This window comes from Phyllostomus hastatus, unplaced genomic scaffold (genome assembly GCF_019186645.2).
Source record: "Phyllostomus hastatus isolate PE091 unplaced genomic scaffold, TTU_PhHast_1.1 phas_scaffold_585, whole genome shotgun sequence".
NCBI classification, from domain to species: domain Eukaryota; kingdom Metazoa; phylum Chordata; class Mammalia; order Chiroptera; family Phyllostomidae; genus Phyllostomus; species Phyllostomus hastatus.
In genome coordinates, this window is record NW_025334037.1 from 18,531,325 (window position 1) to 18,555,734 (window position 24,410).

The following is a 24,410-nucleotide window of genomic DNA, read 5'->3' on the forward strand; positions in this document are numbered from 1 at the left end:
AGCTTCCTCAAAGGATCTAAAAAGAACACTAGGCAGGAGGAGTAGGGAAAAATAAAAATAATAAAAAAATTTTTAAAGAATACTAGAAATACTTAAGTTACAGGTTTTGAGATTTGTTATTTAGGATTAAATGAGAAAATGCACATAAAGGAGTTAGCCCAGCATCTGGCATGTAATAAACATTCAACCTATGGTAGATATCTATTATTATCAGAATTTAACACTATTACAGCATCAGTACTTATGAAATCCAGTCAAAGCTGAAGAAACTAAAAACACTATGCTGCCACCCAGTGGGCACTATGATCAAAAAATTGATAGTAGGTTCCTTCCTGGTATTATGATATGAAGCAGTATAAAAATTAAAATATTCTCCCAAGTTACATTAGCACAATTTATAAGTCATCAAGACGGGGAATACGATGTTTAAAAATTCAATAGCTACTTTAATCCAACCCAGAAACCAGACCAGGTTATCACAAACACTCAAATTGACTAAAAAAATGAGAAGAGAACTATGAAGGACTGCGGAAAAAATTCCACCCTCATAGAATGGACTGATTTTCAGGTTGGACTACTTTCAGGTTTCAGAAAGAGTTTTTCCTTCAAGGCACAAAACAAACAGCCATAGACATTTATCACAACTAAGGCAAAATAGCAAATAATCAAAAGGTAAAGGATTTCGTTAATCTAAGTGGAAAATTCTTAATGGAATCTTCACATTTTCTTTCTAAACGGAGTGTACCGATTACAGTGACCTTTCCTTTACTGCACCTCACAAAAGTTATGGGGGCTTTTTTATTATATTTATTTGTTTGTTTATTTATTTATTTTTACAATTTCACGGCAAGACCCTCCTCATGCAAAAAAGATTAGTACTGGCTTTATTGCAGTGGTCTAAAACCACACCCACGACATCTCTGAGGTATGCCTGTACAGAGGCTCCTATAAATAAATGCCTTAAGAGTTATCGCTGGTTGTGTCCAAAAGCCAAGTGCCAGATTAAAACAATGACAAGAATCATTTACACCTACACTTCGGCATTACCAGAATTGGCAGGAAATTCCATTCCAGTCGGCTTGTGCGAGGCGCTTCCGCGGGAATAAAGCTGCCACAAGAATCAAGAACACTCTAAACACTTTCCTTGGGGATTCACTCACTTCCGGCCAGCCGCTCATTGCCCTAGAATTTCTGCATTACATTCCAAACACGCTGCGAAGCAGCAACCGCCAAAGAAGATCCACATTCACCTGTCACGATTCAAAAGGTCGCAAACCTGGAGCGCCAGACTTGTTTGAAAATTTTCACAGGAATGGCCAACATGACTGCCTTGCATTCGTAACGCAAACGTGAAGTTTCAAAGCAAAACAAACAAAACCCATAAAAAGCAGTATAGAGACTACATCGGAGCTTCTCTACGATGAAAAGATCAGACCCACTGTACTAACCAGCAGCCGTGACAGAGATTCCGGAAAAACCACAAGACCCACCAGCAAAGCGAGACGTCTGAGGGTAATCCCTTCTCCCTCGACCTACAGGTGGAAGGTTCTAGACACCACCAATGCCCCAGTTGGGAGGCTCCTGGGCAAGCAAACCACTCAGCAGCCACAGCGAGAAAGGAGAGGATCAGGCAGCCACAGAAGCGGGTTAAATCCTTACATGAACCCTGAACTTTTGAAAAGATTAGGACTGCTTCTAAACAGTCCACCCTCGAGCTGAGGCTCACTTACCTCAGCCGAGCGCCTCAAGCTCTTTCCTGGAAGTACTTCCGGTTCACTTTAACCCACCCCAGGGCGTTTCCGGTCCGGGCCTTAAGATCCTTAGCTGGGAGTAGGTGGAGAATCTTGGGCACCTGCAGCAAAATGTAATTGACTTTTTTTAAAGATAGAGGCTCCTGGAAAGCTGTTTTGATGGTTTTCACTGTTTAAGCAAACCTTTAACTGGCTTATATACCCATGTTTTTTAAAATAAAGTCTTTGGCAAGATAAAAAAAATCCAATGCGTTGTTTGTTGGTAACCATGAGAACTGTATGGATGAGTACAGGACTGAGAGACTTCTCTACCTATGCATACTTTTTCATATTTGAATCGTGTGAAGGTGTTATCCATGCAAAAGAATAAAATGTTGATTTTTCTAAGTCAAATAATAAACTGTAGCTGTAATCATAGTGATGATCTCACCTTTTCCAACACATAATATGGAATGCAATATATTTCAGATCTCCTACATAGTTTAGGTTGTGCTACCAAAATCTGAAAGAACTGGTCCCTATATTCAAAAGTTTAACCATATTTCCAAGTAAAAGTCTGTCCGGAACTCTCTTTTAACCCCCTGTCTTCTTTCTGGTCTTTGCCTAAATGCCATCAAGTTAGGGAGACCTTCCCTAACTAACATATATACAATAGTAATTCCCACATAACATACTCTACTTTTCCAATTTTGCTTTATTCTCCATAACACAATCGCCATCTAGCATGATATATTTCTTATCCATATCCTACATAGGTGTTCAACCTGTGGCCCACAGGCCTCATGCAGCCCAGGATGGCTGTGAATGAGGTCCAACACAAAATTGTAATTTTACTTAAAACATTATGAGAATTTTTTGTGATTACATGTCGCAATGTATTTAACGTGTGGCCCAAAACAAGTCTTCTTCTTCCAGTGTGGCACAGATATGCCAAAAGGTTGGACACCCGTCTCCCTAGAACATAAGCCCCATGAAGTCAGGGACAAATTTTATTGACTTTTGCATACCAAAATCTAGCACAGGGCCTACCATTTAAATGACCAATAAATGAATGAAGGAATATGACCTTTCAATTTGGTATCTGCTAACTGTAACAGCTATACTGTAATAATGACAGATTTATGGATAATTTACTTGTGTCAGACCATGAGCTAAGTGTTTTATACGTATTTTCTTGTTTTGGTCTCACAACAACCCTATTATTACATGCTTTTTGCAAACTAGCAAACTAAGGTGTAGAGAGGTTAAAAAGTTGAACTTAATGACTTCTAATCCCCTTCTAATTCTATGCAAATTTTTCAATGATTGGTAAATATAAAATAAATTTATTTCTAGAACAGTTATTTAAAATAATTTCCAGAATCTTTTTTACATTTCTCCTTTTCTAAAATATTCACTATAGACATTTGTAGTTCAATGGAAAACACCTTGGTTTCAATTGAAGTGAAAGTTTTAAAATAGGAGTTTAGTTCATCCCAATAACCTCATCATTATGTTAACAAGTACAATAAAATTAAACATATCCTTTGACCCCATAATTCTACTTCTGAGGTAACATTTCAAGGGGAATAATCAAATGGAAACAAAAGGAAGAATAATCATTTCTATAGTACTAGTTATAGTAATGGAAATTTTAAAATAATCCTGAAGCTGGATATATGAAAAATCACATAGTGTATTAATAAAGTCAAACCCTTTATAAACTTTTAAAAATAAGTATACTGTTTTAATGCATAAAAAATGTAATCTCAAATGAAAAAGACAGGGTCCAACAATGGGTACACTGGTTGACTGAAACTGCTGTATAACTATATCTTCAAATTCTGACAAGGACCAGGGAAAACTTTATGATGATATAACTTCATTTAAATTCATGGGATTCTTTTCTGATTGTGAAACTATTTAATAAACTGTTATAAATTCTAATGTCTTATTCTTTTAAGTTATAACTATGTAGACTTGCCTTAAGTCACAGTTGAAATGTTCTTGTACATTCAATGAGAGCATCCATAAAATGACCATCCTTGTAGTTCCTCAAAGAATTGCAAATCAAAATAAACTTGAAGTACTATTCTACTCCAATTATATAAGTACTATTTTTTGTTGTTGTTGAATTATGATACCCAATGTCAGTGAAGTATGTGATTAAACTGGTCACTGATACTTCTGGTGCCTTTATAATTACTACAACCTTTTTGGAAAGTCATATGGTAACATACAAGAAAAACTATGAAAATATCATTTTTTTCTCTCACTCCAGGGGATTTGTGCAAAGGAAATAACGTGAGGAAAAAATTATGTGTGTTAAGATATTTACCACACTACTATCTATAATGGAATGATATTGGAAATAACCTAAATATTAAATTAAAAGAAGACTGAATAAATTGCAATGCACTAAAATGGCATTTTGATGTGCACAAAAATTATTAAAAACTTATTGTGAGGGAGCACACCTCTTTATGTTGTAATCATCACATTGCTATTGTATATGATTTGTATTTATCATATGATTGTCATAACTACTTAGTTACATAATTATCATATGATTACTTAATGGACTCATACTGGAAACAATGCTACCTACGCATCTGTACCTGTCAGTGATCTAATTCACGGTATTAGTCAATGATGTGGGTAAAAGGTGAAAGAAAGCCTGAAGACTAAAAGGGGAAGATTCTCAAGAGGGCTTTACTCTACCCAGCTGACCCCAGCCCAGGATTCTTTATGGAAGCACCTATAAAACCCCGAGGACCTAAATGAGGATTCATTTTTAGCTAGATACCTTTCCCCAAGCAGAGATTTTTCTCCCAAATACCTCACAGACAGAAAAGCCTCAAGACTTCCTTCTGTAAGGTGTGTTGCCTCACTTGTTTTTTCCTCTCTGAACACCAGAATTTTGATTCCAGTAGCTGGATCCACATATCTATGTCAAAATACTTAAAAGATATTTTAATGCAGCATAATAAGATGGAAATTATGGTTTTTTTAAACATCCATATGTGCAATGACCTAAAAGTGACATCCTCAAAGTGAAGACAATGGTTAAGTCCTTCAATTTTATTAACAGTTGTTACATTGTATAGTAAATTCTCTGAAAGATTGGCTTATTTTGTCTTGGAATAAATTGTTAATAGAGACATATCTTATCTAAAAATTAATGAACACAATACAACTGTTTAGAATTCTGTACATTTCTTTCACTTGCCTGATAAATCCTTGTAGTTCTCCTTCCAGGCTGTCCCTCCCAAGTACCTCACCCCAACCAAAAGTACCCTCAGCTTTGGTCCATGATGCTTCCTTGACCTTTACTGTCACTCTGCCTGCCTAAAAACACCTCTCCTTCTTTAAATTCCTGCTCACATGTCTCCTCTTTGAAATGTCACCAACCCTCCACTCTAAGCAGAAATCATCATTCCTCCTTGGGACAATCACTGTATTCTACACATCTTTATTATAGTATTTATCACACTCTGCTGTAATTACTTGCATTTTCTTTCTCCTCACAAATTACGGACTTCAGGACAAGGACTCTGGTTTATTTAAATTCCCAAAGGCTAGTACAGTGGGTGACGCACACATAGTGGTTGAGAGCAAATGGCTTGATACAAATCCTGACTCTACCATCCACTAGCTGATGGTTTTGGACAAGACATTTGATTTCTCTGTGCCTCAAAATCCACATCAGTAAAACAGGGATAATGATAGTACCTACCTCTAAGATATAAATAGGATATATAAGGTGCATGAAGTACATAGTACTGTGCCTGACAGGTAGTAAGCATTCAATGTGTGATGGCTGTTATTACTAATTATTATTAGTTTTTTAAATGTTTTATTTATTTATTTTTAGACAGAGGGGAAGAGAAGGAGAAAGAGAACAAGAGAAACATCGATGTGCGAGAGAAACATTGATCTATTGATTCTCACATGACCCCCAACTGGGAGCCTCGCCCACAACCTAGGCATGCGCCCTGACTGGGAATCGAACCAGCAACTCTTTGGGTCGCAGGCCAACACTCAATCTACTGTGCCACACCAGCCAGGGCTAATTATTATTATTGTTGTTACTGTGACTGTAATTTTTAAGAACTCAATTAAGTATTAATTAATTGAATGAATGATCTATATGTTACGTGGCTATCAGGCATCTAAGTCCACACCCAGTTGATGGGAAGTTCTTCCTCTTTCTCTGCACTCTCCCTTTTTCCCGTTAGCTCTGTCCTCATTGCCTCCTCTTAGCTAATCTGGTGTAACTATATGCAAAGTACAGGCTTTCCTCACTATGAAGTGTGTATTCTTTTTTATGAATAGATTGTAAATCTTTATTATAGAGTGGAATCATTTTTACATTTGATGTAGCTTAAATTCTTAGGATGTCTTAATCCAACTCTAGCCATAATTGTCAGAGAGTGAAACTATGTCATTTTTACTTGCTGTGGTTAAGGGAGTGAGCTTATTATTTACATGTCTCCTAAACTAGGTTCCCTGTAATCACAGTTCTCACATCCTATATTAACAGGCCTGGAGCTACTTAGAGTTTGTCATGAATAAGCACAGTGACTCCCTAGGAGAATAACAGGAGATAATATCTACATCGAAGAGTAATGTTTTATGTATAAAGTAAATGAACAGGTTTCCACAGCCTACGTAAATGCTATGGTGAAAACAAGCACTTAAAACTTGTTACGGTCACAGCGCTTATCCCATTTCACTACAGTTATTTGTTTCCATGCTTCTGAGGAGGCATTGGATCTTATTCATCTTTGTATCTGCAGTCTCAGCACAGGGCTTGGCACATGATATATATTAACTAAATATTTATAGATATATACTTAAATTTAAAGTCAAAGTTGCATATAACAAAGAACTTCATATAATAGTTGATACTGCCAAAAATTACTGTGGGAATCTCTCTAAAATTTACTGGGTATGTTTGGTTTTCACTGTGGCTTTTCAGTTTGACATATAAGAATGTAACATGTCAATTAACTATGAATTTTAGGTGGCAGTATCAGGATGATGGACTAATCAACTGCCAAACATTATCTAGGATTTATACTACATTTAGTACATACTCTGTGCAAGAGGTTTTATTGTGAACTTATGATTTGTTGATTTTATTTAATGTTGTTTCATATACACTATATAGGAGAAAAATAAAAACTTACTCATATTAGAAAATTTGCAGTAAGCATATTCTTTCTAAGATTTCTTTTTCTCTAATACATGGGATTTTTCTTTTAACTTTCAATTCAAATCTTAATGAAAAACAAGAAGACAAATTCAGCAGGTTCATGAAATTTACCTTCTTTGCCTCCTCAGTCAGATCCTCTTCCTGACCCCTTTACTTATTTTATGCTATTATTATATTTTTCTCTCAATTTCAGGATAGAAAAAGTAACAGTGCTTTTCTCTTTCCTTCTCTGTTACTCTGCTCCAAGTTGAAGGACGTAGGCATTTCACATAAAGTAGGTGAAGGAAAGTGAAATAACAAATCCTGAGGTTCCTACTCGAGCAGCTGGGTAAATGGCAAAGAGAAAAGAGAAGGGCCAATACTCTCGGGGTGCAAATTGTTATCAGGATCACTTTGGCTGCAAATAACAGAAACTTGAACTCAGATTGAGTTAACAAGGAAAAATATTACTTCGTATAACAGGAGGTCAAGAGATGGAAAATTCCAGATGTGGTTTATTGAGTCTTCTGCTCTACCTTCAGTGATTCTCTTTGTCTTGGCCTCCTCTGGTGTTGGGTCTTCCCATTGATAGCAAGATAGCTTTCAGATCTGAGCATCACATCCAGACACAACAACATAAAGAGGAAGAAATGGGCCATATTGCCTAGCAACTACTTAGAAGAGAGGAAAATATTTTCTAGAAGCCTCCCAGCAGACAGCTTTCATTGCCTCAAATTCATTCATATATGTATCTTTAACCAATCACTGATGAGAGGAACTAGATGATCATGATTAGCTTAGATCAATCAAGATCTACTCCTGGAGCTAGGGACAGGGTCATCTTCTCCTGAGCCATATGGTGATGGGGGATGTGGAAGACCTAACAAATCAAGGCCCTGCCCTTAAGAAGGAGAAAATGAAGTTGAATAGGCAATCAACACACAGCACCCGCTAACAAAAATCAATGGTTCTGTTTTTGCAAAGGTTAAGTTTAAGATATTTGTGAGACCATTGTGAAAGGTCAAGAAGGAGACTAGAAATATGAGTTAGAGTTCAGGACAGGCCCTGACTGGTTTAGCTCAGTTGATTGGTTGTTATCCCACAAAGTGAAGGGTCACTGGTTTGATTCCGGTTCAGGGCATATGCCTGGGCTGCCCCTTGAGCTCCTGGTTGAGGCACATATGAGGGGCAAGCAATCCACATCTTTCTCACACAGATATTTCTCTCCCTCTCTTTCTCCCTCCCTTCCTCTCTCTAAAAATAAATAGATAAAACCTTTTAAAAATAAAAATAATAAATGAATTTTTTTAAAGTTCAGAGAAGGCTCCTAGCTGGAGATATAAATTTGGGAATTAACAGCATAAAGAAAGTGTTTAATCCTTGGGGATAGGTTAGATCATGTAGGATGAGACTGTAGAGAACAAGTCCTTAAAATGATCATCTTTAAAGCAGAGATAATAGCATTACCTATCTTTGTGGGTTATTATGAGAGTCGATTGAGGTAATGGGTATAAAGCACTGGATACACAGTAAATACACGTTGTCTATTAGTCATATGTTAACCAATATCTCTGATGGCCAAATTTCAGTCACATTAACATCACAATAGAAAAGATTATTTTCCACAATGCAGGCCTCCCAAATCCATGGATGATTGCCTACTATGATAACATTTATTGTTCTTTCTCTGATATAATGGTTATATGGAATGTCTAATTAATGCACATTATCAATCATATCTAACATCATATGCACAACCAGTTCTCAAACATTTTAAACCATATGAAGAAATTATTTTTCAAATCAATTTCTTAAGGGCATAGATAGTATTGAATTTTTACATGCTTAACTTAAAACTAAATATCAAACTTTGTACATTGCCATCAAATTGCATAGAGCATGTTGTCATGCAAGAAATGCTGTCCATTAATGGGTTATCCTAGATATTATATTGTGACATAATGCCACAGATTTTTTTTTACATAGGAAGATTAGACTTCCAATTATGACTGACTCTCTTCAAGTATAACATTAAAGTCCAGTATGTGACCATTTTGCAGGTAATACCCTATCTTATCAAATTGAAGATATCATTTCTAGTATCTCTTCTCTTCATGGTTATGAGTTTTCTTTTATAACTAGAACTGCTTAAAACACCAGAAAGGATCAGGGGATTAGGATTAACTCTATTTTCACATGAACAGCCAATTGCCTCATGTTGGAGTTACGTTTTGTCTTGGGCCTCAGATACTGAACTATTTATTCCTCTGTTCAATAGACCAAGCATTTTCCCAGATACTTGGATGGGTACATGGGACGGGCCGCCCTGAACCTTCCATTCTCTTCCCTCTTATTCCTGCCACACTATGGTTAAAGATTTAGTAGTAACCTCAAAAGAAAGATTTGCTTAAGACTTATCTGTATTAAATACCTTTGAAGAATGAAGCAGGCATATTCCTCACCAAGTATTTACATTGAGATAAAAAAAAGAGACCCCACTTATAATGCTAAAGTGTGTAATGGAATGTTCATCACTGTGTTTTATATCCTTCGTCCTCCAAAATTAGATGTAGAGGGGGTGGGGAAGGGGGAAAACGGTGAAGGGGTAGAAGACATACAAACTTCTAGTTTTAAAATAAGTAAGCCATAAGGATGTGGTGTGCAACACAATGAACACAGTCACTTACATTGTGATGACTTTGCATGGTGATAGTTAGTAGGCTTGTCGTGGTGATTACCTTGTAAAGTGTGTAAGTGTTGAATCACTATGTCATACACCTGCAACTAATATACTATCATACGCCAAATACAGTTTACTTTTTTTAAATTTTTATCAGTTGTACAATAGAGATACAGCACTTACCCATTGTTCCCTGACTCAAATTAAAGGATAAAGGAGTGGATGCAGAAAAAAAACACTTAAGAGAACAGAAGAAAAAATTAATCAGGAAGAAAATAGTCTATCCTTGTAATCCTTGACATACTAACTCAAACGTACAGAACCCTAGATCTGAGAGAAGGCACTTCCGTTATTCAACCAGAGTGGTGAGCTTCTCCAAAACTCCGTCCCAACTTTAAAGTTAGAAAACGAGACAGCTACTCAGGAAATTGGTTCAATTTTCCCTCTGACGCTCTTCAATTGTTAACATAGACTTATCTTCAACATCTTATTTTATTCTGTTCATGTTCGTGCTATTGAAACTTTTATATGATGTTCATAAATATGTAATACCACTTACGAACCTAAAGCCTGCTTACAAACTTTTCAAGTACGCAGACTCCCTTCATTTCAATCACAGTAAATCCCTCTGACATTAATAGGACTTTTGCATGAGTAGGAAAAGGATGAAAGAGCTCTTAAAACTTATACTGCTGTAAAATATACTCCAATGCTCATTGGGCCCCTTTATTCACAGAGTTCAGTAAGTCAAATCAAGTGTAAGAGACTATCCAAAATGTAAATCTAAGTTAAATAAAAATATAAAACACAAGGCCAACTTGAGGCAATTTTCTGAGGAAAATTCTTAAAATCAGATTTATCCAACAAATTCATATTCTGGCCAAATGTGGTTTGAAACATCTTTATTAAGTCAGTTTTAAAAAAATTCACAACGGGATAGGCGTGGACCCTGCGGGTGGGGCCCTCCTGGGCCCCAGGGCTCAAAGCTGGCTCCAAAGCTGGCCCCAAGGCTGGCTGGCTCCACAGGTCCAGGCTGACACTGCTGCCCAGAAGGCCTCTAGGCTGACCCTGCTGACTCTCTTGCTGCTGCTGCTAGCTGGAGATAGAGTCTCCTCAAATCCAAATGGCATCAGCCATAGCCTCACCAATCCAGAGTCAACTGCCTGGGAAAAGTGAAGGAAACATCTAAGAAAAAGAGATCCCTGAAATCAATCCATTCAACATACCACCTCTTTGTCATCGTGGTGGGCTCTTCCACCATGATGACAACCAACTAAAGCATCCTAAGAGCCAATAGCATTTTATAACCTACCTCCCAGCCCTGCATCCACTAAATTACTCAACTCACGCAACCAACTCCCCAGTCCACTGCTGGGCCCCTCAGCCCAGGGCTTGTCACTTACTGCCTTGACTTTAGAGTCCTTCAGCAAAGACCACGTTGCAGGAGGCTTTGAAAGATTTCTCCACAAAGCTCTCCCACATCTTGTCTGCAGTGAAGATCACCAAGACCAACATGGCTTTCTCTCCTTTCGGCATCACCAGTCTGCTCACTCGGGTCCTTGCTTGGGGCCAAGGACAGCACCAAGAAAAACCTAGAGACTGTCTTCCTCTCCTCCAAGGACTCTGCCCATACCCACCAGGCCCTGAGGGCCTTCATATCCAAAGGCTTCACCACAGCCTCTCAGATCTTCCACAACCCAGACCTGGCCATATGGGACCCCTTTGTGAATTCCTGTCAGAACCTGTATGGCAGCCCCAGAGTCCTGGGAAATGACAGTAATGTTAACTTGGAGTTCATAAACATCAGGGTGGTAGAGATCAACCATAAGATCAGCAGCTGCTAGACAGCCTGCCCTCTGACTCTCACCTTGTCCTCCTCAACACAATCAACCTGAGTGCCAAGTGGAAGACCACATTTGATCACACAAAAACCAAGAGGGAGCACTTCCATTTCAAATTCTCTGTGATAAACGTGTCCTTGGTGATCAGCAAGAAGTGCCTGGTGGCCCATTTCACTGATCCAGCATTAAAGGCCAAGATAGGGTAGCTGTAGCAGTCTCGTAATCTGAGTATGGTGATCCTGGTACCCCCAAACACGAAATAAAGTCTTGAAGATGTGGAGCAGGCTCTCAGCCCTTCTGTCTTTGAGGCCACCATGAGGAAGACAGAGATGGCCAAATTCCAGCCCACTCTCCCAATGAGGCCTTACATCAAAGTCAGGTGCAACCAGGACATGCTAGCAGTCATAGACAAACTAGAATTTTTTTGGTCTTTTCTTACCAACTCAACCTGTGCAGGCTGACAGAGGACCTGGATCTTCAGACTTGTGCAGTGCGGCTGCCAGACAGTACTGGAGCTGACAGAGAACTAGGAGGAGCTGGCTGCAGTCTATGGCTACCTCTGTGGCCAGCACTTTGCTGATCTCTGAAGTGCAGCAGCCCTTCCTCTTCCTGCTCTGGGACCATCAGTACAGATCCCCTATCTTCCTGGGGTGGGTGTATGACCCCAGGGCCTGAGACTTGCAGGGCCCTACCTTTCAAGTCTCAGCTTGCCCAGTTGCAGCCTTGTCAGAGCCTGTCTGGACTTGCCCCCAGCCACCTCTGCCTCTAGTGTCATTTGTCCTCCACCAGAAGGAGTCCCTCAGTGTCTGGTGAAGGGACATGCTTCTAGCATCCCTTCCCTGTTACTCTCCAAACCACGTTTTGCAGCTTTCTCTTGTTCAAGTTCACTAGAATCTACAGATAAAACCTGGCAGACAATGAAAAAAGAAAACTATTTCACAAGACCTAGTAAGTCCTGGACAGTCTTGGGAAAAACTATGTTATTATTTCTCGGTTAATTTCTATATCTTTATGCCTTTCTTCCTGCTCCAAACCAGCCTTCTGAATCATCAAGGGCTCCTCTGTAGAGACTCCCTGGAGCCGACCACTATGACAGGCTGTAGGACTATACTCAGGCATGACATTAAGAATTTTAGAGCCAGAAGGAAATAAAATTTTCAACTCCAACTACAGTTCTGAAGGTTGAAGAATCAGAAGGCCAGAAAATTCAAATACTTTTCCCAAAGTTAAATAAACTAACACTGATTCCAAAACTGTGGTTCATTTTTTGGCCTACTGAGTCTAGGACTCATTTTTGGAAAGTCCTTTTTTGTTATGAGGTAGCAAACTAATTTCACCCCAGATAAGGATGGTGTTTAATATCTCTGTATGTGAACTTTCTAGTATGTGTAGAATCTATGCTAAGAGCAAGAAACCAACTACAGGAGGTTAAAACGCAAGTTTATTTCAGTTGCTGATTGTAGCTATTTATGTCAAACCAAAACAGCTCAAAATAACACTTTGATTCCTATCAGTTTCTGTTAACATAGAGGAGAATCAGGAAAAAGCGTAGAGAAAAAAAACTAGTCTTCTAAACTACAAAGAAAGGAAATTATAGGCCAATTTACCTGAGGAACATAGATGCAAAAATCCTCCACAAAATATTAGCAAACCAAATTCATTAATACATTAAAAAGATAAAGCCCTTAAAAGATAAAGCCCAGTGCAGCTCAGTTGCTTGGAGCATCATCCTGTAAACTGAAGGGTTGCAGGTTTATTTCTGGTCAACGCACATATCTGGGTTGTGGGCCAGGTCCCTGGTTGGAAGCATGTGAGAGGCAGCCAACTGATGTTTCTCTCTCACTTTGGGTTTCTCTCCCTCTTCCTCTCCCTCTCCCTCCCCCTTCCCTCCCATCTTTCTAATTAAAAAAAAAAAGATCAAGTGGGATTTATTTCTGGGATGCAAGGTTGATAAAATATCTGCAAATCAGTTAACATAATATATCACATAAACAAAATGAAGGATAAAAATCATACGATCATACCAATATATGCAGAAAAAGCATATGACAAAATCCAACACCCATTTATGATAAAAACTCTCAGCAAAGTGGGAATAGAGGAACCACATCTCAAATTAATAAAGACCATATATGGCAAACCCACAGCTAACATCATACTCAATGGGGGAAAAATTAAAGCATTTCACTTAAGATCAGGAACAAGACAAAAGATGTCTACTTTCACCAATCTTATTCAATATAGTACTGGAAGACCTAGCTATGGCAATCAGACAAGAAGAAAAAATAAAAGGCATCCAAATTGGAAAGGAAGAAGTAAAACTGTCATTATTTGCAAATGACATAATGCTATATATACAGAACTCAAATATTCCACCAAAAAAACCCACAAAAACTAGAAATGATCAATGATTCAGTAAACTAGCAGGACACAAAATAAATATTCAGAAATCAGTTACATTTTTATACACCAATAAGGAAATATCAGGAAGGGAAACTAAGAAAACAGTCACACTTAAAATTGCATCCAAAAAAAACTAACTGGGAATAAATTTAACCAAGAAGATAAGACTTGTACTTGAAAAATTATAAGACACTGAAGAAAGAAAGTGAAGATACAAATAAATGGAAACATATATTGTGCTCATGGATAGAAAGAATTACATCACTAAAACATGCGTACTACTCAAAGCAATCTGTAGATTCAATGCAATTCCTACCAAAATACCAATGGTGTTTTTCACAGAACTACAATAAATAATTTAAAAATGTATATGGGACTACAAAAAAAAACCCAAAAAACAATAGCCACAGCAATCCTGAGACAGAAGAACAAAACGTTGGAGGTATCACACTACCTGATCTCAAATTATACTACAAGGCCATAGTAATCAAAATAACATGGTACTGACATAAAAACAGACATATAAATCAATGAAACAGAATAGAGAGCCCAGAAATAAACATATACCTTTATGCTAATTAATATTTGACAAAGGAAGCAAGAACATACCATGGGATAAAGACAGTTTATAAAATAAATGGTGTTGGGAAAATTAGACACGTTAAAAAAAAAGAACCTAGACCATCTTCTTATACTGTATACAAGATTAAACTAAAAATGGATTAAAGACTTAAGTGTTAGACTCAAAACCATAAAAATCCTAGAAGAAAACATAGGCAGTAAAAATCTCAAACATATCTCATAGCAATATTTTTCCTGATACATGTCTTCAGGCAAGGGAAACAAAAGAAAAAATAAATGAAGGGGACTACATCAGACTAAAAGTTTTTTGTACAGCAAAGTTTTGTTGCACTACCAACAAAATGAAAAGATAACATGCTGAATGGGATAAGATATTAACCAGTGATACATCTGATAAGGGGTTGATATTCAAAATTTATAAAGAACTCATACAACTCAAAACCAAAAAAAAACTAACTAAAAAATGGGAAAAAGACCTGAACAGACACTTATCCAAAAAAGACATACAGATGGCAAATAGACATATGAAAAATGCTCAATACCACCAATCATCAGAAAAATGCAAATGAAAGCCACAATGAGATATCACCTCATACCCATCAGAATGACTGTCATCAATAAATCCACAAACAACAGTCGTTGTGAAGGATGTGGAGAAAAGGGGACCCTCGTGCACTGTTGGTGGGAATATAGACTGGTGCAGCCACTGTGGAAAACAGTTCGGAGGGTCCTCAAAAAATTTAAAATGGAACTGCCTTATGATCTAGCATACAGATCATTAAAATTTTTGGTTTCTTTCTATGTATATATTGTGTGTATATATATATATATGTTAGTATTTTTGTTTCTTTTGATGTGTGTGTATATATATATTTCAATATATATATAATTTCAGACTCATAGACACTGAGATACAGAGAAATATATATATATATATACACACATATATTTTGATATATACATGGAAAGAAACCAAAAATACTAATTTGAAAGAATATGTGCAGACCCATGTTCATTGCAGTATTATTTACAATATCCAAGATACAGAAGCCACCCAAGTGCCCATCAATAGACCAGTGGATAAAAAAGCCGTGTTATATATACACAATGGAATATTACTTGGCCACAAAAAAATAAAATCTTACCATTTGAGACAGCATGGATGGACTTAGAGAGTATTAAGCTATGTGAAATAAGACAGCAAGAGAAAGACAAGTACCATATCATTTCACCTGTATGTGGAATATAAAGAAAAATATAAACAAACAAACAAAACCAAAACAGACTCATAGATACAGAGAGCAAACTGATGGTTGCCAGAGGGGTGGGAGTTGGGGAACTGGGTGAAAAAGGTGAAGGGATTAAGAAATACAAATTGGTTGCATGACAGTCATGGGGATGTAAATAAAGTACAGCACAGGGGAGCTAGTCAATAATATTGTAATAACTACATATGGAAATATCAGGGGGAACATTTTGTAAAGTATATGATTGTCTAACCACTATGCTGTGTACCTCAAACTAATACAAAATAATATTGACTACATATAAACTGTAATTAAAAAATACAAAATTAAAATTTAAAAAACAAGAAACTAGTCTTCCAAGTAGACTTTTGCCAGGCTGTTACCCTCTCCAGGTACAACTCGCAGAGCTACCCATCAAGGTAGAACGGTGGGGGCAACTTCTGGACAGTACAAACAGCGGATCCTGGATAGTATGAGTAAGAAGTTTACTTCAACAAAGAACTCTAATTTGGTAGGCCTAATGTGGGGCCCCAGGCAGGCGAAATTTGAAAAGGGCTTCGTTTGATTCTGGTATTAACCCCTTGTTCATAACCCTTTGACATCCAAATAAAGAGAAATCTCTGTCTCTAAAAACATTGCAAAAATCAAAAGTAAGAAACCACCTAGAAAGGAAAGCTCAAGAAACTTCCTTGTAGAGGGGCAGATGGTAAATATCTTGGGGTTTGCAGGCCATGTAGTCTGTGGCCACGAGACAGAGTTCCGTTGTAACAGGAAAACAGCAATCATGCACAGCCTTTATAGTGCAAAAACAGCCACCCACAATATGCAAATGAAAGGCCATAGTTGCATTACAATACAACTTTATTTACAAAAACAGGCAGCTGAAGAGCTGCAATTTGCCTATCCCTGACCTGGAATAATCAGAGGAATTGGTCCCTCTAAAATAAATTCACTATAGAAACCAAAGTTTAGAAAATTTTCTGATTCTTATTCACAAGAAGATCCAAGAATATATAGCATTTAGGAGAACAAAATAAACATTCATAAAAATCAAACAATTTGGGAACATAAGATTGGATTTAGCCCTGGCTGGTATAGCTCAGTGGATTGAGTGTGGGGCTGCAAACCAAAGGGTTGCTAGTTCAGTACCCAGTCAGAGCACATGCCTGGGTTGCAGGCCAGGTCCCCAGTAGGGGGCGCTTCAGAGGCCACCACATATTGATGTTTCTCTCCCTCTCATTCTCCCTCCCTTCCCCTCTTTCTAAAAATAAATAAATAAAGTCTTAAAAAAAAAAAAAGATTGGGCCCTGGCTGGCGTAGCTCAGTGGACTGAGCGCAGGCTGCGAACCAAAGCATCGCAGGTTCGATTCCCAGTCAGGGCACATGCCTAGGTTGCAAGCCACAGCCCCCAGCAACCACACATTGATGTCTCTCTCTTTCTCCCTCCCTTCCCTCTCTAAAAATAAATAAAATCTTTAAAAAAAAGATTGGATTTAAAATATGATTACCAAATTTAAAATTGCACTGAAGGCAGTACACAACAAAGTTGGAAGCAGAATTGGTAGATTAGAAGCAAACTTAGCAATTTAACCAAAATAAAGCGATAAAAGATACAAGGGAAAAAAATATGAGAATAAGGAATAGATGCATAAAAGAAAGTGATGTTGATAAGAATTTCTAAAAGGAAAAGTAACTTATGGAAAAGAAGGAATAATCAATTAAATGGAAAAAAAAACCTCTCCGAACTGATAATTTAGTGTGGGTGGGGAAGAGAGCACATACCAGATGAAAGAAAGTAGGCCATGTGTTGATAACTGTTGAAGCTGAAGGATTACTATTCTTTCTACATTTCTAAGATGGGAACTATTTGTTGTATTTTTGTATATTTCCATAAGAAACAGAATTTTAAGTTATGGATTTTTCATAATAATGACATAATACATGTTAATTTTTTATTATCAAAATAAAGTACAGTGATCACTTCAGCAGTACATATGAGGCAGGATAGTAAGAAGCTAGGAAAATTCCTTGGCGCGTGGAATGGGGAAACTGAGCCAGAACTGAACAAACTGGCTGAGCAATTCACAGCCTGATGCAGAGGATCGCCAAGGCAGAAAGCCCTGGGGAGCCCAGCAACAGGCAAAACTGGCGCCAGACCTCACCACCACCACCGCCCCCGCCCCCCCCCCGCCCCCACAACTCCCCGCTGCCCCGGAGTGGCCTTTCCTCCGCTGGGATATTGCTGGTCATGCGCTTTAGAGTCCCTTACCTTTCCTCTCTACAGATAACATCTAGGCCTCAGTTGTATTTTAGCTCCAGGCCCAGAAAAGCGGCAAAACCAGGCGGGTGATGCCAAGACCGGCTGCACTAATGACCCCCTATCCCGGAGCCAACTAATCAGTGGAGATCAAGACCCTGAAATGATACACCGGAAAGGCTGATGAATATTCTATTGAGATCCTCCCCTAAGGCCTCTCCAAAATCCCAGCCTTTAATACTCTCAAGACGGAAGCACCCAGCGCTCACTCTCCCTCTTGAGATCACATCCACCCCTTTTCCTTTCCCCCTCTCCTTCCCCAACACGCATGCATCACAAAAACTCTAACGGACCCTGTGAGACTCACAAGCAGAGGAAAAATGGGAAGAGGCAGCTCATCCCAGGAGACCCCCCTGAACCTGTCCCCAGGACCCCCTTTTCTCTGATTCTCCAGTAAGCCAAAGCGGCCCCACCTAGGCTCTCTCCTGTTGCTTCTTGCGTCCTAGGCTTTTGTTTCACTGTCCCCAGCTTTAATAAACGTACTCTCAAAATCACCTGGACTCATATTGTGAAATTTCTCCTGCACAAAGTCAAGAACCCATACACCACAAGCCGACCTGAGGCAGACGCGCTCCAGGCCGGGTTACTGTCCACTAACACACAGACTAAAATTGTAATGATCCAGAGAAGGTTAGCATGCCCCCTGCACAAAGATGACACACAAATTTGTGAAGCATTTATATTTTTTAAAAAATAATACTTAAAAAATTTTAAGCACAAAGGAGCGTGGACAAAAAAAGGGCCACACACTAAATCTGACAAGCTACCCAAACACCATCTCTATGTGTTGTAAATGTTGCATGTTAACTATCCTGCACCAATGTAGAAAAAGTATGTGTCTCTCCATTTTACTCTTTATCCAAGCTCAGAGACTTAACCACTTTTTCTCTCACCTCCATAATCTACCACTAGTGAATTTTATATAACCCCCCTTAAGTCTCCCCCTCTCATTCTAATGTATAAAATGAGCTGCAAAACTGCCATTCTCTGGAGCCTTTTCTCCATCCATTGAGATTTTGCTTCCTAGCAATTGTCATCAGTTTGGCTAAAATAAATTCATAAAAATTCTCTATAGGTTTAGACATCGATAGAAGAAATCGAAAACCTATCATCCCACGACCCAGACATTACCCCGTCAATGTTTTCATCCCTTAGGCTTCTCGTACTTCTTCCCTAACCATATATGTGTTTACCAAATTGAGATTATTTTACACATACTGCTTTTTATCTTGCTTTCCTCACTTGATAAAATGGAAATGTTTTTACTCTCTAATTCCATTTTCACTTAAGTCCACTAAAAAAACAGGTATTAAAATCATCCTCAGTCCACACACACAGGCTTATTATGATTTCGAAGCTACGCTTCAATTAATTTGTTGGAGAACCTTTTAAAATAATGCAAAACTTAAACATCATAAGTATGCAAGGACAATTCAGTAATTAAAATATGGTGCCTTCAGTAGAAGTAAGATTAAGGAAATCTGTGTGTTTGTATGGAAGCAATTGATATCAACCCTGGCTAACACAAAGAGAGAAGAATTCACTGGAAGAATTCATTTGTTGGGCAGCTCACAAAAGCATTGAGAAGCCTGGAGGAGAAGAGTCAAAAAACGGGCAGAAGCCAAGGAAGCTCAGCAGCAGGAGCCACAGCCCAGACAAAAACGGAAGGAGTAGCCTGGTTAGGACCCTGGGAGAGGTGACACCACAGGACTCAGCCCACAGGTTGCACAACACCCTCGCAAATTCTTACTACCTTTGCTACTACAAATAACTCTAAACTGTTTCTGCATCCGTGTTTCTCCCACAAGAGTCAAGGCTCTGGGCTGTGGTGTCCAAATCCTGGAGTCTAGATAAAGTGCCCTTATCCTGACTGCCCCAAGCTGGGGAAAGAGATCAGCCTTCATTGGTTTCAGTAGGGGAAGACAGGCCCCTGCATCCCCCTAGGGTTGCATACAGTAGGAAATTACCCCTACGTAGAAGGTACATGGGAGAGAAATACATATGTATTATGTGTTTTACATGATACTATTTAAACATAGAGGGAGAAGTAAGGTAGTTGGGGAGGAATACATAGATAGATAGATAGACAGAGATCCAGTCTTAACATTTATGACAAAAAATTACTAGATGATCATGACTTAATCCTTGACTATTAATATTCTCCTCTAAATTATGAGAACAAAGCTTGTTCCCACTAGCTTCACTGATATGTGGTAAAGATAAATAATTTAATATCCCTAATGACACTGAACACCTAAGGAAAAAAATACATTATAGATACACATTATTTTAATCAAGGAAACTATAATTAGTAAAGATCATATCTGCTGTGCTTCAGACATACGTAACAATAAACGTTTCTAAGTCAGAGATACTGGAAACTGTCTTCAGGCAGTTTGTTCTAACAGCAGCACTATATATAAGCTTAATTCTTAAAACGGCATTAATTTTGAGCTAACTTTTTGAACTTTGTTCTTGCAAAATACAGGTCCAGGGCTCAGAACTGGAGAGGGGAAGAAAGATGCACAGCCTGCCCAGTTGGTTGGATCTGTTACATTAATTTCACAATCTGTGAAGGAGTAGGTTGCCCCCTTGAATGGTAATGGAAAATTAGTTTCTTTATTTCTTCATTAAGACTGTGGGAGGAAAATTAATACTCTCTTCGGCTTTTCCAAATTAATAGAATATGCCTTTATTAAAATGATGAATGTACATGCCCACTTTCTTTTTGGTTGAGAGATTCTCTAACTCATAGAATAACTGAACTTAAAGCTGAGCCTTAGAAATCATCTTGTTAAGGAAACTGAGATTCAGAGAGACTAAATTAGTTACCCAAGGTCACACAATTAACTAAGGACAGAGCAAGACTAAGCTTGGTCTCTGACTCTTAATCCAGTGCTCTTTCAAAATCATCAAGCTATTTTAAATGGTGGAGGGGGATTCATTTATTATACTTTTCATATTGTTAGTGTATGCAATGTTTCTGGTTCCTGTGCCCAGAGGTGTAATATTCCCTTACTCAAAATAAAGGAAATTTTGTACATTTTCCCAATTTTCTTTTTGTGAGGTTCAGGTGGAAAGAAATAGAACCCCTATCTTGGAAAGGGTCATCCTTGGGCAAAATGTAAAGTCTAGTCTTTCGTCAACCACCCCCTTCCCCATTTTATATTCCTATGCAAACCCAGGATCACAGTTAACTTCTCATCTTACTGCCCTTCTTCATGAAAACTCCTCTGGGATTTTATTTTACTATTTCATACATAACCAGTATGTGTGACACACACGCACGCGCGCGCACACACACACACACACACACCTGGGTGTATCTATCACCTATTTTGGGAAACAAAACCTACTGTCAGTGCCCTGGCTGGGTAGCTCAGTTGGTTAGAGCATTGTCCCAATACGCCACGGTTGTAGGTTCCATCCGCAGTCAGGCACAGATAAGAATCAACCAATGAATGCATAACTACATGAAACAACCAACTGATGTCTCTCTCCCTCTCTCCCCCACCCCTTTCTCCCTCTTCCTTTCTTTTTCTCTCTCAGATCGATTTTATAAATTATTTTTAAAAACATACCACCAGCATACCACCTCTTCTCTATTCCTGATTGCATCTTCTCTCCCACACTCAGAGGTAACTAACCACTCTCTCGTCATTTCTGTCATTTCTTTATTTTTTATCATTTCCTTGCTTTCCTTTGTAGTTTAACTACATGTGAATGTACCTCTAATCAATACATCATTTAGTTTGTGCCTGCTTGTAATCTTTCTATAATTGGCATAAACATCAATATGCTCTTATAACTTCCATTTTCACTCAACATTTCATTTGTTTAAAACTGTTATATGTTGCCTGAATGTATTTGTTTTCACTGCTGCACTGCATGCCATTAGATGAATACACCAAAATGTATTTATTCGTTCTTCTGTTGCTAGCCAACCCCTTTCTATTTTTTATTTTTCGCTCTTACAAACAACACTGTCAGGAATATCCTCTTACCTCTATTCTGTTGCAGGGGGGCAAGAGTACTTCAGCAGCAGGACTGTTGGGTAGTAAGGCAGAGGAGCTTCAAATGTGAGACAATGCCAAATCGTCTCCTGAAGCGCCACTAGCAGCGATTATGGATTCCCACTGATGCATATTCTTGCTCACACTTGGGAGTGTCAGATTCTTTTTATTTCCTCTAACCATGTAGTAGTTTTATTTACATTTCTCTGATTAATAATGATATAGGGCATGTTGTCATATTTATTTATTGATCATTCTGATTTCTTCTCTACACATGTTTATTGAGTTATTTGTCTTTGTCTTGGTAATGTGTAAGAGGGTTTTTAAAATGCTATATTTTGAATACCAGTTGTTTTTCAATTATCTGTTTTGAAAACATTTATTGTTTATGAAGGGTCTTAATGTTTTCGTTATGTTCTTTGCTGAAAAATTATTTTTATTTCATTTATCAATATTATTCTCTGATGATGTATTTTTTGTCTTACTTTAGAAATCATCCCCTTCTTTGATGTTGTATAGATATTTTTCTATATCTCTTTGTAAATGTTTTAAACTTTTGCTTTATACATGTCAGTGTTTAAACAACCTAAAGTTTCTCTTCATACATCATATGAAGACTGAATTTTTTCCCATATGGATAGCAAATTGTCCTATTTCCATTTATTAAAGAATCCTTTTATCCTAATGATTTTCAATGCCACATCTATTCATATACTGAGTCATAAATCACCTGTGTTTCTTTTGCAGGCCTGTATATTCTGCCCCATTTATCTGTTAGTCTAACAGATGATGTCTTAATATCTTAATCACTATAGCTTTGAAAGTCATGTGATAATCAGGTAAGGCTACTCTCCCTCCCACATATCCCTCTTCAGAAGTGTCTTAGTTACTTTCCACAATCAAATTGGGCTCTTCTGGTGGTGGTTCCCGGGTGGGTGGGTTTGTGTATGTTCTAGGTCCCTGTGGGTCTCTCCTGTGAGGCTAGAAGTTTCTCCCACTGCCTCAACCCCCACAGTCAGAGGCTTTTTCAGTCAGAGGCTTTGAGGCTTTATTTCCCCCACACTGGAACCCTGCGTTGCATGGTCTGTCTTGCTCCCCAGTTGTTCTTCCCAGTTTATCCACATGCAAATGTGGGACAGCCTGGTCCTCCAGCCACCACCTTGCCACATGTTCTCTCTGGCTGCCCATCTCTGCCCCTCCATCTCTGGTCAGGATGAATATTTCTTCTTTAACACCTTGGTTGCCAGACTTCTATACAGTTTGATTTTCTGCCAGTTCTGGTTGTTTTTTGTTTTTAAATTTATCGTTGTCCTTGTTTTGGTTGTGCAAGGAGGCACAGTGTATCTACCTATGCCTCCATCTTGGCCAAAAGTCCCACATAAAGTCTCTTGAGCCAGCTGTGTGGACTGTCTTGCTCTGGTCTTTTCACTGGTGCACACAGGGACCTGCCTCCTCTTTGCCTGCTCAGACTGGCGGGCTGCGTTTCAGGTTGTCCCAGACAATCTCAGCCACTAACAGTAACACCTTTGATACTGTACATTTATCAAGGCCTATTCTTCCAGATGGGATGGGAAAAGTTTTAAACACCTTCTTGTTTACTAAAAGGCAGTGATGTATTTTGCTTTATGTTGGTAAGATTTTTTCTTTTCTAGTATTTCTAAAAAAAGAATGGCCTGAGTGCTTCCTCCAGGTTCCTACTTAGGTTGCCACACAAATCTGCTGCCTTTGCTCTGAATCCCCTGCTCTCCTTTTTCCCCAGGGGCCTCTTCCCCTTCCTCATCTCCTTAAAACCACAGGGGCTATTGCCCTGATGTGCCTGTAGTTTCCTCAAACAGCCCTCTTTGGTCTCTGTGCCTCTGCTCATCAGGTGCTCTCTGCATGGAAACTCCTGGAGGGAGGGTAGCAATGCGTATGAAAGGGGTTGCTGGCTGTATTTTGGAGAGAGTACTGAACAGACTTGCTAATGAATCAGACATGGGTTAGGAAGGAAGGAAGGAGTCAAGGATGCCTCTTAAGTTTTTGACTTTAGTAACTTTTCAGGTGGTACTGCCATTTTCCAAGTTTGGGAAGGCCAGAGTAGGGAAGGACCAAGTTGAACATGGTAAGTTTGAGCTGTCTATGAGACATCAAGTGGAGATACCAAGTATGGCTAAATTAGTCTGGAATTAGACAACATGTGTCTAGAAAACAGGAGAGATTTGTGCTAGAAGTATAAATCTGGGAGTTGTCAGCAACTTAAAACCATGGAAATAACGCCATCCCTTACAGTGTAAATGTTTCCAAGGAGTGCTCAGTAAGAGTTAGGTTATAACAGGTTGAACCATAATTTATTTAACCAATCCTTCCCCCACCTCTTTTATAAAAACATGTGTTTCCAATATTTTGTGTTACTCATGATTA

The 24,410-nt window shown here is 38.5% G+C and overlaps 1 non-coding gene and 1 pseudogene across 1 annotated transcript; both read left to right on the forward strand.

Annotated features, from left to right (window-relative positions):
- Positions 1–517: 517 nt before the first annotated feature.
- LOC123809924 lies at positions 518–12,123 on the forward strand (annotated as a pseudogene).
- A 6,454-nt stretch (positions 12,124–18,577) lies between these two features.
- LOC123810247 lies at positions 18,578–18,685 on the forward strand. The gene has a single exon (XR_006784211.1). It is a non-coding gene; the product is annotated as a U6 spliceosomal RNA (small nuclear RNA).
- Positions 18,686–24,410: the final 5,725 nt, after the last annotated feature.